Source organism: Vicugna pacos, unplaced genomic scaffold (genome assembly GCF_048564905.1).
Source record: "Vicugna pacos unplaced genomic scaffold, VicPac4 scaffold_65, whole genome shotgun sequence".
Taxonomy (NCBI): Eukaryota; Metazoa; Chordata; class Mammalia; order Artiodactyla; family Camelidae; genus Vicugna; species Vicugna pacos.
The window spans coordinates 744,823-763,449 of record NW_027328746.1 but is presented as its reverse complement, the minus strand read 5'-3'; the positions used below and the strand labels follow the sequence as shown (position 1 = coordinate 763,449).

Below are 18,627 nucleotides of genomic sequence, written 5' to 3'. Positions count from 1 at the left end.
GATAATACGGTAATTCTGGTGGGGTGTGGGGAGGTAATTAGGGTTATTTGTCTATTTTAGAGGGGGTGTTGGGGGCTGAACCCAGGACCTTATGCGTGCTAAGCGTGCACCCCATCACTTGAGCTGTACCCTCCCCTCTCGAGTCTATACTCTTAGCTGCTAATCTGCACTGCCCCACATGGTAACTCTGGGGGAACTACAGTTCATTCATTCACTCACTCGTTAAACTCAGCCTTCCTGGTGCCTAGGATTCAGCAGTGAACCAGACAACATGATTCCTGCCGTAAATGAGCTTGTCGCCTCCCGACATATTATCTTCATTTTACCCAGGAAGAAACAAGGTCAAGAAGATTAGCCTTTTCCTGTTAACACCGGAGGATACATGAGGTGCTTTATTTCATTTCTGCCATTTGACTTACACCATGGGGAGGGAAAGCTGCCTTGCAGATCCCGGAGCTCACAAGCCTGTTTATCCCGAATTTTTTTTTAACACTGTCCCTTACTTGATACTTGATCTGAGAAAGGATGAAGTAAACCTGAAAAGATTCTAAGAGAGCGTGTGGTGTACACAGGGTAACTAACCAGCCACTCTTTACTATCCTAACGGGAATCTGTAGGCATATTTCTTTTCTTTCTCTTTTTTCCTTTTTATGGGCAGCTTTTAAAAACCAAACCAAACCAACCAAACCAACCAAACCAAATCACTGATAATTCAGCAGCAGGTTCTATATCACCCACAAGACAGCAGCTAAACTCGGTTTAGACTTACATAGTGGCTTCTGGTGGCTGGATTGAAGAATGTATCTCTATCCTGAATATAAAAGTCATTCACGCAGCTCTTCTCAAATAGGGTAATGAAAATTTCTTGCTCCTGCTTGATGATACTTTCATCCACTTGGAGGACTTTCATAAAACAGCTGAAATTATCAAAGGCTGAGGACCGGGTTTTCAGATCATTGGGCTTCAGAGGCAATTTTATGTGCAGTATCTCAGCGTATGTACAGAGCACCTCCCACAGGCTGAGTACTTTTGCAAATACAAGCTTGTCATCCAAAACCTATATTGGGAGAATGAAAACACAAACAAGGAAGCTAACTATTTTCACATTTTTAATACACAGATTTTTCTTACGTTGCTGGTAGTTAAAGCACTTGTGCAAACACACACTCATATGACACTGGTAAAAGTGAAGATATAATAAAAATAGATTTGCAAACCATCATACATTTTTGCCTTAAAGATAATTTCTTTGTTCATAGCAGCACTATTTACAATAGCCAAAACATGGAAAGAGCCTAAATGTCCATCAACAGGTGACTGGATAAAGAAGAAGTGGTATATATATACAATGGAATACTACTCAGCCATAAAAACCAACAACATAACGCCATTTGCAGCAACATGGATGCTCATAGAGAATGTCATTCTAAATGAAGTAAGCCATAAAGAGAAACAAAAATACCATATGAGATCGCTCATATGTGGAATCTAAAGACTCATGGACAGAGAATACAGACTTGTGGTTACCAGGGGGGTAGAGGGTGGGAAGGGATAGACTGGGATTTCAAAATTGTAGAATAGATAAACAAGATTACACTGTATAGCACAGGGAACTAGACACAAAATGTTATGATAAATCACAGAGAAAAAAATGTGACAATGAGTGTGTATATGACCATGAATGACTGAAAAATTGTGCTAAACACTGGAATTTGACACAACATTGTAAAATGATTATAAATCAATAAAAAATGTTAAAAAAAGATAATTTCTTTGTTGAAATTACTGAAAAGTTATTTAAAATCCTTACAGTTCATTCATAAAATAACCAATGTTTTAGATGAAGAAAAGCAAACTTGTTAATTTTAGTCCAAATTAGTAACTAAAAATAGAAACACCAAAATATTCTTTGCAGTGGTATTGTAATGACAACTTTTTAAATTTCTGAAACCTAGGACTATTTGCATATCTGTTCAATATAGTGTTAAACAGCCATTAAAAGGGATTTAAAAGAATTATATTCATTGATATGGAATATATAATAAAAGGAGAAAGCAAAAAAAATGTGAAATAATAATTTTCCTTTTTGGAAGGGAAAAACATCTTCATTTGAACAAAAAAATGTTTAAGAGGATTTTAAGTTTCTTTATGTATATTTAAGGTACAGATGATTTTTAACTCCACTGTTCTTTCATTTTCAATTTTGGGGGGTAAATTTTTGTAATAAAAAACTCTTTAAAATTGTTCTTGCATAAATACATTAATAGATATATTTATGACTATATTCTCTGGCTATTAAAAAAGATCTCCTAGCTTTGGATCTGAAACATACATTCCATAATGCAGATTCTGACTGACTCGCCTCCCAGCCCACAGCGAAGACACGGCTAGTGTGACATGTTTCAAATATCATTCCAGATAACATGCAGGCTCCCAGCCAATGGCTGCAATGGGGCTGACACTGATCTGGTTGCTCCCAGCTGCAGACCATCACAGATGAGGTTAGATTCATAGACTCATGTTGTCTCTTTCAAAAGAAATCAGAAAATGTTTGCTTTTACTTTCATCAAGGGAGCAAGAAGTTGTTTGATTTTTTTTATGCAATAAAATAACAACAAACCAATTTGAACCTGATGAAAAGACATTTGCTCAAAACTGCACAGTAGCAATGAAGGTGCTCTGGCTGGCAGGGACTTGCTGGATTCCTGTGAGTGCTGGACTCCTCACATGGAATTCCCTTGGCACTCCAGAAGGCCTGTGGTTGTCCCCATGTGTTTGTGGCCATATGTGACATAAAAGTCTCTGGCTTTGCCACAATTTCAAAGCCTTTTTTCAATTATGAAAGGTTTTGCACTCAAATGGAGTTTTCTTGAGTCCACTCACTGATGTCATTCACCAGAGTTATAGTCCAGATCTGACATTCTAGACTCTTAAACTCTTGCAGACATTCAAATGGTTCAGGTTTGGATGTGTATTCACCTCTGGAGGCCTGGACCAAATTCGATAAAGCCACCCGGACAAGTTCAGCAAAATGCAAAGAAATTTTTCTCTCTGCAAGACTGAAATGTCTGTGAAGCTATAAAAACTTCTGCATCTACAAAAAAAGGGAACCAACTCATCAGTAACATATCTATCCATAATGCATGGACATTTAAAAAAAATACTGTATTTACTCCTATTAATTTCTATCTGGCTTTTGCCAAATTGTGTCCTAAACTGTAAGGAAAGTATATAAATGTAGAGAATTTTTGACCTTTTAAGAGAAAAAGGAACCCTCCTACTCGGTTGGAGGGAATGTAAATTGGTGCAGCCACTATGGGAGACAGTATAGAGGTTCCTTAAAAACTGAAAATAGACTTACGTGTGATCCAGCAATCCCATTCATGGGTATATGTCTGGAGAAAAATATAATTCAAAAAGACACATGCACCCCTATGTTCACAGCAGCACTATTTATAATAGCCAAGACACTGAAACAACCCAAATGTTCACTGACAGATGACTTGATAAAGAAGTTGTGGTATATTTTATATATATATATATATATATATATATATATATATATATATATGTATATATATACATATATATACACACACATATATACACATGAACACACACACACAATGGAATACTGCTCAGCCATAAAAAATAAAATAATGCCATTTGCAATAACATGGATGGACCTACAGTGTATTATGCTATGTGAAATAAGTCAGAGAAAGGAAAACAAATATTCTATGTATTAACTTCTATGTATATCTAAAAAATAAAACAAATTAATGACTATAATAAAACAGAAATAGACTCACAGGTACACAGAACAGACTGGTGGTTACCAATGGGGAGAAAGAGGAGAGGGGAGGCAGGAAGGGGGTAGGGGATTGAGAGGTAAAAAGTACTATGTACAAAATGGACAGGTTACAGGGCTGTATCATACAGCACAGGGAAATATAGCCATTATTTTATGGTGACTTTAAATGGAATATAATCTATAAAAATGTTGAGCCTCTGTGTTGTACACCTGAAACTAATATGATGTAAATCAACTACTAAATTGCAAAGTTTTTAATCAAAGTTTTCTTTTCATATTATTTGCAATAAGTTAGAAGCCAGCACTGTCAATAGAAACATAGTGCAAGTCACAATTTTCCAGTAACCCCATTTACAAAATAAAAAGGAACAAGTGAAATTAATTCCAGTAATAATTATATTTATCCCAAAATAGCCAATATACTATCATTTCAAAAGTGTGATTAACACTTTTAAAACTTATTAATAAATATTTTACATTATTTTTGTTGTACGAACTCTTGAAAATCTATTATGAATTTTCCACTTATAGAACATCTCAATTCACAATAGCCACATGTGGCTGGTGGCTTCCATACTAGACAGGGCAGATTACACCATTCACACTTCTGATAAATTACCTGCTCTTACTTATTTAAAAAACTTGCAGAAAAGGCTTCAGATATTCCCTATATCAAACAAAGCAACCTTGACGGGTGGGGAGTATCTTCATTATAAAGTGAAAAATAAAGGTAAGAGAACCATGGTTACATGTATGTTAATGTAACAATACCTTCTGAATTCATTCAGGACTTTACAATCTTTCCTCATCTGCCAAGGATTCACTGTCACTGCAAAATATTTTTCACTATTATTATTTTTGGAATTGAGAGGCTTCTGATGACCCTGCTTTGTGTATCTGTACATAAAAGAAAACAACAAACAGAGAAAAAGACCTTATTAAAGATAATTTAGGGTGGAGGGTATAGCTCAAGTGAAAGATCATATTCTTAGCATGCACAAGGGCCTGGGTTCAATCCCCAGTACTTCTTCTAAAAATAAAATAAATAAAAACCTAATTACCAACCCCCTGCAAGAAATTAATTAATTACTTTAATTAAAAGTTAAAAAAAGATAATTTAGTGCAGGCTTATCAGGCTACAAGAGCTACAATGAATGCACCCCCCATTAATTTAGAAGAAGTCTCACAGTATTTCCCAACATAAAGGCTAAAATATAATTGAGAACACTTTCTGATGGTCAGCATGATTTTAACAAAATAGTAGATAATTACCTCCCTGGTGTCAAAGCTCTGTCAGAGATGGGCACAGAAAATTTAGTAAGAATGATTTTGCAACTACCTTTGAAAGAAATGCTGAGAAATGATCTTTTCTGTTGGAAAGTAGCCTGCTTTTACATTCTGCAGTAAGCATACGTGTTTACAAACCAGGCAGGAACTGGATCATATTTTACACATACTTTAGAAACTGATTTGAATTTTGCTCTCTACCTGCAACGCTATTTCTTAGGTAATAACATAAGCTGGCCACTATACTAAATTTTGTTTCCCTGCTTGCTTAATCCTCACAACAACTCTGTAAGCTGCTATTATTACCCCCATATAACAGATAAAGGGCTTGAGGCAGAAAATAATTTGGGTAACTTGGTAAATGTTGGAGCTGGGTAAGACTGCAGCCAGTCTGACACTCAAGTCCATTCTTCTCACCAATGTCTGATACTGCTACCTACATTCAGCAATGACCGCTGATTTCATATTTAAGTGTGTCATTTCGAAAAGTGCAAAGCTATATTAGTACTGCTGTGTAAATTATTCTTTTGAGATGTGATTGCCAAAAAAACAAAAACAAATAAAATCAGGGTGCCACTGAGGGCAGGGTGAACTGCGTATGGACGGACACAAGGGGACTTTTTGAGGACACAGTTGCACAACTCTACAAATAGCTAAAATTGTTGACTTGTACAATTATAATGTGTCAATTTTATGGCCTGTAAATTACACCTTAATACAGCTTTTAAATTGAGAAACTGGGATACCAAATTAAGACTAAAACACACACACACACACACACACACACATATATATATATATATATATCACACAAAGAACAACAGGCAAATATCATTATTTACTGCACCATTTTCATTCATGCAGCTTCCTTTCCTCACCCGTTCCTGAAAGGATGATTCATTTTTAAAATAGTCTTTTAATTTATTCAGCAAATAATTTTTGACTGCCTAATATGTACACAGGACTAATCTAGGCACTTGGAATAAATCAATAAACAAAACAAAAGTACTGTCCTCACGGAGCTTGGCTGGAGTCTAGCAGGGTTGGGGGGTGACGATGACAATTCACACAACAGAGCAGCAGAGGAGGTGGCATGTTAGGAAAGAGGAACCATGGAAAAATGAAAAAAGGGCAAGGTAAAGAGAGTTGAGGGTATGGGATGAGGGTGATGTTGTATTAAATACCAAAGCTGGCCACACTGAGGACTGAGGTTAGAACTAGGACTAGGATGTGAGGAGTCCCAGTTGGACGGAATAACCATCACCTAGGCCAGCGTGCACCTCGCATGTTCCAGAATGGGGGCACGGCTGGAGCTGCGGAGAAGGGTCAGTGCAGATCCTGTACGGCCTTGGAGGACGTTGTAAGGACTGTGGCTTTTACCCGGAGTGAAATGGGGAGGCACTGCAGAAGGACGACACAATCTAACTTAGGTTTTCAAGGCTCACTTGACTGCCGGGTGAGAATTGTCGAAACGGGTCAGAGATGAAAGGAGGGAAGCCTCTGAGAAGGGCTGTGCAGGAGGAGAGGACAGTGGCTCAGGGCAGGGAAGCAGCAGTGGAGGCAGGAGCCATGGTGAGAAGTGGCTGGGTTCTGGATATGTTTTAAAGGCAGTGTTAAACCAGATCTATTGACAGAATTCATGTGGTATGTCAGTGAAAGTCTGAATAACCCCACGTTTTTTGACCCAAGCAGCTGGAAGGGTTAAGTTTCCATTAACTGAATGGGGGAGGCTGCAGAAAGAACCAGTTTGGGGGGTAGGAGGACCAAGAGCTCAGTTTTCACACATGTTGGTTTTAAGATATCAGAGTTCCAAGTGAAGATGTCAAATCAGCAGAAGACTGTAAGAGTCCAGAGTTGGAGAGAAAAAGTCTAGCGGGAGACAGAAATGTGGAAATCACGGGTCACACAGGTGGTAGAGGAAGACATGAAACCCAGGTACTCAAACATTAAGATAACCTGGCATTAACCATAGAAGTTGTCCTTGAGGGCCTGCCTACTAGGTGTGGATATCAGTAGTTTTTCCCGACCACTCGAGTTTTAAAAAGGAACTTATAAATGAATTCGTGCAAGACACTGCCTCCAGTGGTTGGGTCCAGAGCTGGAGTGGGAGGATGGGATGGTGCACACTACTCCCTACGGCAGAATGTGTGTGTGTGTGTGTGTGTGTGTGTGTGTACGCATGTGTGTGTGAGCAGGGGGATGATTTACACCTGGCTTAAGAAAAAGAGCTAGTAAGTCTAGAAGCCGAAAGCTGAAAGAATATCCAGATCTGGTAGAGGGAAAAGGGAAAACACTGTGTACTGTAAGACATATCCCCATAATGCCATTTCCCACCATCCTTTCATCAGGAACACAGTTGGAAAAGGGGGAATTAAGTAGATACGTGTGATGTACACAAACTTTCTGACTATGTAACACTGAATATCTACATATGTAGCAAGCTAATGATATTTATATCTGCTTCAGGTTTAATAACAAGTTCACAACAGAGGGAAAATAAAATATTGAGGACTGGTAGAAGAATCATAGAAGGCATTTCAATGCTCAGAATGGAAGCAAAAGCAGCTTCACCTCACAAAGAATGTCACTGAGTCAAGAATGTTTATATATGCTTAAGAAATTGAGTGTTACAACTTCCTGCTTTAAAGAATTAACTTTAATACACATACCAGACTATAAGCAACGTCTATACTGGTGCTTTCTTAAAGGTATTTTTAGTTCCTGCTTGTTCTGATGTACTCCAGAAACTCTGCAAAGAAAACCTTCTATTCAAAGGCTTAAAGGAATAAAAAAAGAAATAACACTGCATTCTTTTAAGTGTTCTCTGTACTGAAAGTCAGTTGCAAATGCAGCACCCTGCCACAGGTCTACATTTTTAACAATAAAGTCCTTTGCGCAATTTTTCAATTGCTATGTGTCTTTGTGTCAGTCTGTCACTCAGAAGCAGAATGGAGTACCAGAAAATGACACATCATGTCTGAAACTACAGATGTGGAAGATGAACGTACACCAGGAAACAGCCAAGTGGGAGGGTAAGGTTTACCTTTTAAGTTACCGTAAGTGCAGTTACACCTGCTCCCTGCTTCCCCTGTGAAGTGAAGGACTAGTCTTTTGCAGAAAAGCTCTCATTCTGAGAACTGTCTTCTTTAAAATATTTGGAGATTCTCTTTTAAGGTTCTTTCATTTTTAAGGTTTTCCCCAACTCTACATCCCATAACAAGTGTTAAAATTATCCAATAGCCTATTGTTACAGAACATACTCTACAAAAGCTGAGGTTTCCCAGGGTTTGGATACCAGAACTTTGTTACCAGATAATCCTAAAGCCTTCCTTCCATAACTGACTCTTCTGCCAATTCCCAGCTGTGGGCAAATTCAGATTCTCAGACCAGGTAACTTTCTAACTCTGCCTACAAACACTCTACTGCCAGTAAAGGAACTCTCAGACAGGAAGCACACAAAGCCCCTAGTGAGGGTTGCCTCCTTCAAACAATCAAGATGCCATCACCAAGCAAATATTTAAACCTACTGCAAAACTTCTGAAGACATCTTACAAACAATATAGTTTCTATAGATGCATACTACTTGCTCTGGACTAGTGATTTCCAATGGAGGGAACAAAGGACCACATGACCCAAGCAATTTTTTAAAACTGCACGTAACCATTCCTCTTCACGTGAGGATTCAGTCGAGCCCGTCTTACAGGCCTAGGTGTAACAGAATGACAGCACCTCTAGGAGTCGGGTGAAAAGCAGCGAGGTAGACTTCCAGTGAAAGGGGGTGATGTAATAGGCCCCATCGCCCACTTACCTCCCACCAAAGGACAATCATCTCAGATCGAGAACAAACACTTTGGGAAACAGAGGTTGTTTATGTTTTTATGGTTTTCTGGTGGAAATAATGCCCTGAGTCATGTGAAGTTGTGGCTGCAAATTGAACAGGGGACCAGACATTTTCACATTCAGGACACAAATAGACCCTGGGTAGCCACCATATCTGCTCTCCCCTTTGCCTGTTCACCCCAAAAGCTGCAGGACTCTCCTGCTTGCAATGACACCCACCGCTTCTCACAAATTCTTGCCAAGTTCACGTCAGCAGCTGGTGGTCTCAAAGTCACCATTTGTACTGCTATGAAGTCCCTCCATTACTTTATAACCCTTCTATTTTCTCTGTTGTCTTCCTAGCTACACTTGCATTCAGAAGCTGGTTATCGCACTAACATTGCCTCTGTAATCAGTCCAGGATACAGGAAGTAGAGATTCAACTGTAACCAGTCCCAGAATACTTGTCATGCCACTCTACTATCCCTACAAAATACTGTGGCATCCCTCATCTCACCCAAAGAACCACCGCATTACTTACAGGTTGTAAAAGTAGAGGGCTTTCTCTACTGGGAAACACTGTGGCTTGTGGTAGAGCTGTGATTTCAGTTTTTGCAACTAGTTACAGGCAAAAAGACATGGTCCGCAAATTTTCTTCAAGCGTTTGGAATTTAAACTTTTATTAGATACAGAGCCGGCGGACTAACCGTAATCTATGAACATATGGTCATATTATCAAATAATGTTCATGTCTGCCTTACAGACATGTAAGAACTTGAATTACACCTGCATCCTGTAGGCCTTTAGAATTGGATGTGAAGCATCCTGTGAGTTAAAAACCTCCTATCCAGTCACAGAACACCTTAAAGACAACATCACATTAATGCCACTGAATACATCAATATAGTCCATGTACGGTTAAGTTACATCTCCAATTTCTCAGAGCTGGAAAGGAGATGTCTAGAAAAGCTGGAAAAGCCCAATTACCAAAACAGCTCAAAAGTTAAAGCAGACCCCTGCACCTCCCAGAGCGGAGGGCGGAGGTGGCATTGCCCACCACCCTGTCCTCCCCCAGGACGTGGCATGTGGGGAAGCAGGCAGGAGTGGGTGGCTGGACTCGGAGGTGGAGAGGTGATGAAAGCAAGAGTGGAACTGCTCTGATCCTAGAACAACAGAGCTGTAAATAGCTCGGCTTCAGTTCAACACGCTCCCTCTCCCATTTTCCCTCCCACCAACGTGACAAACAGAGCCCAGTCAGGCACTTTCTGCCCATGACGGTGACTACTAGCAGGAAAGGGACCAGGATAAAAGCATGTCCTATAAAAGATCAGTCTGATTTTAAAGACTCCGTTATAAACAATGAACAGCACTGTCAGAGTTGGACAATTGTGAGGCGCTCAAATAGGGAGGAGGAGGTTGAGGATCCATTTCCAGCACTTCCATGTCTTTTATCACTCCTATTTCTGACCTTTCCTTTGCCATTTTTTGTAGCACTGCCATCACTGGCAGGTAAAGGGGCAGCAATGCGACTTGGCCGTTTGGCTGATGGGGCTACATTTCCCAGCACTGGAATGAAAAGGCACTGGAAGAGGATCAGCTGGAAGATGTGAAACGCAATCCTGACCTGTGCCAAACTCTAACCAGGTGACCCTGGGTTAGGCTCTTAGTCTCTCTGGGATTCCGGCTGTTTACTTATAAAAGAAGGTTTTGTCATTGCACAAATATATCCAATATGAAATGTAACGTGAAAGTCAAACATTATGATATCTCACCTGCTTGCCTCAGGGAACTGTACAAGCACTGAACACTATGTGAATGTAAACACAGAGTTAAGAAAACTATTGAGGTAAAGAGCTAAACTGAACATGGAGATAAAGTTTTATGGATTTTCTTGGCTTTCTTTTTTAATTGCAACACTGAATTAATAGTTATTAGCAATAATCCACACCACCATCCCTGCGAATAAATAAAGTAGATAAGCACTGCCTGGATGCCTGCTATGGCCCGATGCTAAGCAGGGTGAGGGTTATAAAGGAGGCTGAACAAGGGAGTCTTCTCCAGTTACCAGCTAAGTGAGGAGACACATTGGAAACCACCGGGGAATGGTACCAAGTCAGTACTCAAAGCCAAGATTACAGGCTACCGATCATAAACATTGCAGGAATACAAAGAGGAGCTAGAAGTATTTGGAGTAAATAGGGAAGACTCTATGAAGGGAATGGGGCTCCAACTAGTTCTCAGGGCAATTCTAAGCTGTTTTAACTGAAGACTGGATAGGAAAAGGCTGGTGACTCCTGGTTTTTAATAAGGCACAGGTTACCCTAGGAGGCTAAGTCACATAATGATTGGAACACATAAGGTAAGGCCAAAATGATGGAAGGTCGAGACTACCTGGCTGAGATATGGTTGCGGTAAGTCTCTACTTGACTCTAGATGTTGGAGCGTCAAAACTGTAGGTTGACTGAAAGCGGGGGGAGAGAATATCCAAGAATTCAGCAGAAGGAAAAACTCATGTATCAGGGATGAAAGCTCTTCATCAGAGTATCAGCAATCAGAATAGACGCTTGAAACCAAAAGCATACAGTTCCAGAAGCCGACAATATGTGGAGGGTGGTGAGAGAAATATAAATCAAAGACCATTCCAAGCCTAGGGTATTCAAGACCGGAAGAATGATTATACCACTGAATAAGTGGAGATGCTGCAAGAAAAATGATTATGAAATCAGCTTTAGACATGTTGAATCTGACATATGAGCTAAGAGTAGGTGTTCTCCAAGAAGCTCAAAATTCAAAACTGAAGCACAGATCTAGAGTACAGGCTTAAGATGCAGACGGACAAGACATGATAAATCTCCTAAAAGAAAACATAGGCAAAACATTATCTGACATAAATCTTATCAAAGTTCTCCTAGGGCAATCTACCCAGGCAATGGAAATAAGAGAAAAAATAAACAAAAGGGACGTAATTAAACTCATAAATTTCTTCACAGCAAAGGCAACCATAAGTAAAACAAAAAGAAACAACAACCTACGAATGGGAGAAAATATTTGCAAATGATACGACTAACAAAGCCTTAATTTTCAGAATATATAAACAGCTCATACAACTTAATAACAGAAAAAAAACAACTCAATCCAAAAATAGGCAGAAGACCTAAACAAGCATTTCTCCAATGAAGACACAAATGGCCAATATGCACATGAAAAAATGCTCGATATCACTAAAAAACAGAGAAATTCAAATCAAAACTACAATGAAGTATCAGCTCACACCAGTCAGAATGGCCATCGTTCAGAAGTTCATGAATGATAAATGCTAGAGAGGCTGTAGAGGGAAGGGTACCCTCTTACACTGCTGGTGGGAATCCAGCTTGGTGTAGTCATTATGGAAAGCATGGACATCCCTCAAAAAACTAAAAGTAGACTTAGCCTATGACCCAGCGATCCCACATCTGGGTATATAACGGGAAAGAACTCCAATGTGAAAAGATACCTGCACCCCAGTATTCATAGCACCACTGTATACAATAGCCGAGACATGGAGGCAAGCTAAATGTAGCAACAGATGACTAGATAAAGAAGTTGTGGCATATTTATACACTGGAATACTACTCTACCATGAATAGGAAAAAACAAAACCATTTGCAGCAACATGGATGGAGCTAGAGATCGTCATTCTAAGTGAAAGCAGCCAGAAACAGAAAAATACTAAATGATACCACTCATATGTGTAATCTAAAAAAAGAGAGAAAAAGACACTGTGAACTCATCTACAAAACAGAAACAGTCTTGCAGACTTAGTAAACAATCTAAAGGTTACCAGGGTAAGGGGATGGGAAGGGATAAATTTGGGAGTTTGAGATTTACAAATGTTAGCCACTATATATAAAAAGAGATTTTAAATAAAGTTTCTTCTATATAGCACAGAAACCTATGTTCATTATCCAGCAATAACCTATAATGAAAAAGCCGATACAGCCACCAACTGAGGAAGCAAGAGAAGAAAGGAGAGTTAGTTATGGTGGGCTAGAGCCCACATCTACAATCCTTGTCAGCCACTGAGGCTGCCCCGAGTACACTGAGCCTTCCACCCAGGGACAGGCTGACATGACATGCGTCCTACAAACCTGAGGCAGCGGATGCCGTCCCCAGGTCTGGCCCTGGGGGAGATGGGAGCAGGTGGACTTGCTCCCATCGGGGCAGCACCCCTCCCCGCAGCCCCCGCCACCTGACTGCACCGCACCTGCCTCTCAGGAACCCACTGACTTGAAAAAAAGTGATCCACGAACCTGGGGCAGCGGCAGGGAGATGGGCAGCGACCTGGCAAACTGGTCGACTTGCCCCCATCTCCCCCACGGCCTGTCCAGGGCTCGGCTTCTGCTGCTCCAGGCACGGTCCGCAGGTCGGCCTGCTTCTGGGAGGAGGGCGCGGTGTGGTCGAAGGCAGTGGCGGGTTATGGGGTCTGCCCATGGGAGCCCGTGGATTTGTTTCAAACTCCCCAGCGCATGGCCTGAGCTTGGCCTCTGCTGCCCCAGTTTCGTGGAACTCAGGTTACAGGTCAGCCTGCTCCTGGAAGGCGGGTGCTGTGCTGTCAGGGATTGGCGGTGGATGCCATGGCTTGATTGGGGCTGCCCTGTGAGAGAGCGGGGTTTGCAACCATTTCCTGCTGCTGCTGCAGCCATCCCAGCACACTGATCGCACCGAGCCCACCTCCCAGGAGCAGACTGACCTGTAACCTGAGTCCCATGAACCTGGGGCTTTAGAGGCCGCCCCCAAGGTCAGCCCGCGGGGAAGATGGGAGCAAATCCAGGGGCTCTCATGGGGCAGCCCCCATTCCATCCGAGGCCCCGCGACCGCACCGCACCCGCCTCCCAGGAGCAGGCCATGGTCTGAGGGCTGGTTGGAGATGCTCCGGAGCCGTCCAGCACACTCCCACCTCCTGGGGCTGTACCTGCTCTCCTAAATCCGGGTGTAAGCGGCGGCACAAACGCGGGGTTCAGGAACTACTAATAGCGGGGTTACCACGAACCACAGCGGCGGCTGGGACCCGCCTCAGGGTCCTAGCGGGACGCGCGGCCGGGACCTCACCTCCGCACCCCTCCCTGTGCGCCTTCCCAGCTGCACAGCCCAGGCGTCACCCGCCGGCTCCCTGAACAGCGGCCCCCACTAGCGCCCCCTTAACTGCCCAGCAGCGGCAGCCGAGCCGAGGGCAAGCGGCGGCCCAGACCCCAGGCCGTGTTCCTCCTCCAGGAGCTGGTCCAGGAGCAACCGGCTGCCGCCAGCTTCCACGCGTTCTGGGCGGTTCCGGCGTCCGCGCGTCTGTCCGTCTGCGCGTGCGCGCCCCTCCTCCTCCCGCCTACAGCGCAAACTGCTCGGGTGGGTCTCCTGCTTTACCGGACCTGGCCACTGGGGCCGGGAGGAGCCGGCTGGGGCCCCTCCTGCTCGTCCCGCCGGGTCTCCATTCCCAGAGCTTTCACCCCGCCACCGACTGGGTCCTGGCACAGAACTAGAACCACGACTGCCCTGGGCCAGGACACACCCCGCCAGCCCCACTTCCCCTGCTCACCTTCCCCTCCCTGTTACTACCCTCCCACCCCTGGCCAGGCCCAGTTTCCCACCAGACCTTGAAGACAGGGCTTCTTCTCCTCACACCGAAGTCCTTGCCCTGACACTCCGTCCTGCTAGGTCCTAACCTATGGCCCCTACACACTCATGCCTCACCACAGGACCCCCAACATCCTGAAACTGTACCCCTCACCTCTCAGCCAGGTCAGTTCCACTCTGAGCGGGCCCCACACTCCTCAAACTATACCCCCTCACCGTGGGATCCCCTTCACTCTGAGTGCACCCCTACCCTGAGCTGACTCCCTCACCCCTCACCCTGTGGTTGGGGTGGGGAAATCCGGGCTCCAGTAATGATGACTACTGCCACCAGTGGGGGATGCAGCCTAGTGTGCACCTTCATAGTTAATGTCTGAGTCTACAGGGCGAGGCAGGCTGGGTTGAAGGCGGTTCCAATTCCCGCCCTGGCTCCCTGATGCCCACACCCTGTGTCTCATCTGACCCGATGGGTCAGGGTGATCCCAGGCTGCCAGCCACTGGCCTGTGGGCCTTGGGTGGTTGATGGTCCTGATGGTGATCTGGATCCCTAGGGTGGAGGCACTGGGCACGCGGACCTTTGGGGTGGGGGAGTTCAGAGGGTGCACTTGAGCCCAGGGGTAGACAGCAGATGGTGGGCTGTGTGCATGGGGCTGTGTGCGTGACCTAGGCTCAGCCCAGGTGGGTGCAGGGATCTTGTTCATTCACACCAGGCCAGAGGGAAGAGGGACGGAAGCTTTTAAAGCATCAAAGTTAGGAAGCCAAGGCTGGAGAGCAAAGTAGGAAGGTGCACTGTCCAGGCCACCATGGATCCTGCCGCGACGCTGTTCCCTTGCATCAGTGGAGAGTGGCAGTTGACTGGTGAATGAGACATCCCCTGCTGTGGTATAGTTTACAGGCAATTGAAGGGATTTTGACAGGTAATTTTAATCCAATAATTGTCACTTTCTCTGCGGGAGATTAGGTCCAAAGTCATGGGGAATCTGGCAGTGATCCTGCCTGAACTCCAGCCAGGGACAGTGGAGGACCCACCCAGGAATCATCATCATAGCTCTCACCAAAAGTCACTGTAATAGAGAAGAACAAATCTGACTCCATATTGGATCTGTTCCTTTTCCTTTAACCCTCTGCCGTGTTTTCTAGGCTTAGTCTTGCTAGCTCTGCCCCTTTTGTAATACAATGTTGCCTTTAGCCTGAAATAAACAGGAGAGCCTATTCTCAGGGCTCTGAACTTTAAGGATATTAACATTTTTGCACTCCTATAAAGATAACAAGTTGCAGAATAGAAAAAGTATGTTTTGTTGCAGGTTTTACATGAACACCATGATCTGACCCACGTGGACAGCTGCAAAGGATTCCAAGAACAAAGAAATCCTACACCAAGAAGTTTGCAACAACCAACCACAGCCCCTCCCCTTTTTAGTAGAAAAGGAGCCTGAAGTCTGACTTGGGGAAGATGGTTCTCCAACATATTAGTCTGCCATTATCTTGGTCTGCAGCTGTCTACGTAGACTAGGTCATAATGCCTCTGTAAACCCTCTAACAAAACAAAAGTTATTTTCTATTCTGAAACTTGTTGTCTTTATATAACTGCAAAAGTGTTAATAACCTTAAAGATCAAAGCCTTGAAAATAGGCTCTCTATATTTCAGGCTAAAGGCAACATTGTTTTACAAAAGGTGCAGAGCTAGTAGGACTAAGCCTAGAAAAGAGGGCACAGGGTTAAAGCCAAAAAACAGATCTTCTATGGAGTCAGATTTTTTTCTTTTCTATTAGAGTATATTCTATTTTAGTTTCAAGTTTATAATAATAAAGTTTAGCCTTTTCCCATGTTAAATTGTGCAATTTTCAGGAGCATTAAGTGCATTCACAATGCTGTGAGACCAACACCACTGGTTTCAGACTATTTCCTTCCTCAAAGTAAAAGCTTGTATACAAAGCGCACCCCACATCCTACCTCCCCCAGCCCATGTCAAGCCCTAATCCCCTTTCTCTCCCTATGTCTTTACCTATCTTGGAGGTTCCCTATCAATGAAATCATATAAAAGGTGGCTTTTTTTTTCTGTCTGCCCACATATTTTAAGTAGGGACGGGTGAATTTTTGTTTGTTTTCACATGAATCAGCATTTTTGTATTTTGAGAGGAAAACCCAGATGGATTAAAGATGAGACGTACCAAGTGAAGCCCTTTTAGTAACTCTGGCATAATCTCGGGGTAGGCACTGCTGTCCTAAGTGTGAAACCAGAGCCAGAAGGGAGATGCTTAGCTCTTCTTGTGGCAAAATAAAAGCAAACAAAAACAGAAAACAAAGGCCAAGAAAGACAGACGGAAAGACAGACCACAGCCTGGAAAAACGTTTCCTCTTGACCCAAGGTCAGAGAAAAGCTTCACATCCCTGTGGTCCAAAAACCTCTTGAAGCCCAGTGTTCTGAAAAGAAACAAAACACACACAGGCAGTTCCAACGAGAGGCAGTGCAGGTGGCCAGTGTCTGCTAGAGTTGTTTGATCTCTCAGGTGAGGACACAGGCAGACGGACAGACTGCAGACACAGCATTGGCCACCATCACACTGGTAGGTCTTTAGCCCGGTGATAACCAGCCCTGGTGGCAACGTGAACAGGCAGAGGCCCCAGGAGGTCCCCTGGAGGGAAGAGCAAATGGACGCTCCTCTCCGGCAGAACAAGGTGCAGGATACGTCAAAGTGCCACAGGTGCATCCCTTCCCTAGCAGTGCTGATCCTTAGGGAAGATCCCACCAACGTTCTTGCACAATTTTCAAAGATAATTTTTCTTCAGTAACATGAATTCAAAATAATGAATATGTCATCAAGGGATTTTCAGACGTGACATGCCGTGGGCCCGAACAACACACACACATAAATACACACATATACATATAAATATATGTACACATACATACAGGAAAAGAGACAGACAGACTGAAACACAGAGAAGCAGGGGGAGACAGAGAAACAGAGAGAGAGACAAGACAGAGAGAGAGGCACTGATAGACAGAGACAGAGAGAAGAAACACTGGAGCTGGAAATGAGTGGAACTCACGCACATTTTCACAAGTCAGTCTACATGTCAGAACCTGGTCCCAAAGTCCATCCACCCTCCAGGGGAGGGTTTGGGGATCACACAATTGTGTGGGAACAGAAGGCAAAAAATAGGTAGCCACTGTGGGGCAGCCCACCACAGAGGCCGAGATGAGACACTGGACCTGTATGTCAACATGACAGAATGACCTAGGAGGTTGTATGCCAGAGCAGACGATGTCAGAGTTGTATTTAATTTCAGTCTCACGACTGGGAGCTGGGAAGCAAGCAGCAAGGAAAGTGACTTTCTCCAGACCCCAGGGCAGACCCCGGCCTGTGTGGCATGTGCTCTGCGCTCCGCCAGCCCTCTGTGGGGTCCTTCCTTTGCTGAGTCTGTGCACGAGCTCCCTGTGATGCCAGCCCTTGGGGTTGACAGAAGCAGTAGGTGTTTCTAGGTCTAGAGACAGGATGGCTTCTCTAGGAAGCAGGGGCCAGAATGATACCCACTGTGCCGATGGGGGATTGGGGAGACCCTGAGACGCACGTGGCTTGTCCAGGGGATAGCACTGCTGAGTGGGGAGAGCCGGGTATGAACCCAGCTGTGTCTTCAAAGCTGCGGCACTGGTTGCATCCAGGCCTCCCCAGGGCTATGGGGGGGCTGAGTTGGTGTCACTGTGTGTGAACACGGCATGGAGTGAGAAATGAGAGATCGGCAGCCCAGAAAGGCGCTTGGGGAGCTTTGTGTCAGGAGGAAGCTTGGATAAGTGGACCCCAGGTAGTGACCGCACTTCCCTGGAAATAGAGCCCAACAGAACTTGGAACTGAAGCGACCAGGCACCCACTCTGTAGAGAAGTCCCTACTCAGCTCACCTGGTTGGAGACAGAGGCATGTTCTGCTGCATCCCAGTATCCCGAGGCCGCAGCCCCCGGAAAGCCCGCAGCAAGGGGCTGTACCAACGCTGCCAGCGCTGGGTCAGGTCTCACTCAAGGCGCCTCTAGCCTTTTGGCCAGAGAGACCCACAGGAAACACAGGGAGGCCCAGGGCAGGCCCGCCCAGGCCGGGCCACCATTCAG

The 18,627-nt window shown here is 44.0% G+C and overlaps 2 long non-coding RNA genes across 2 annotated transcripts in view; both read right to left on the bottom strand.

Moving 5' to 3' along the window:
* LOC140694596 (uncharacterized) overlaps positions 1–18,627 on the bottom strand; it is a 490,643-nt gene that overhangs the window by 49,295 nt on the left and 422,721 nt on the right. The window lies entirely within an intron of this gene.
* Positions 786–14,203, bottom strand: LOC140694599 (uncharacterized). Its single transcript, XR_012070183.1, has 3 exons — positions 14,009–14,203; positions 4,586–4,711; positions 786–1,057 (listed from the first exon to the last, which is right to left on the bottom strand). It is a non-coding gene; the product is annotated as an uncharacterized lncRNA (long non-coding RNA).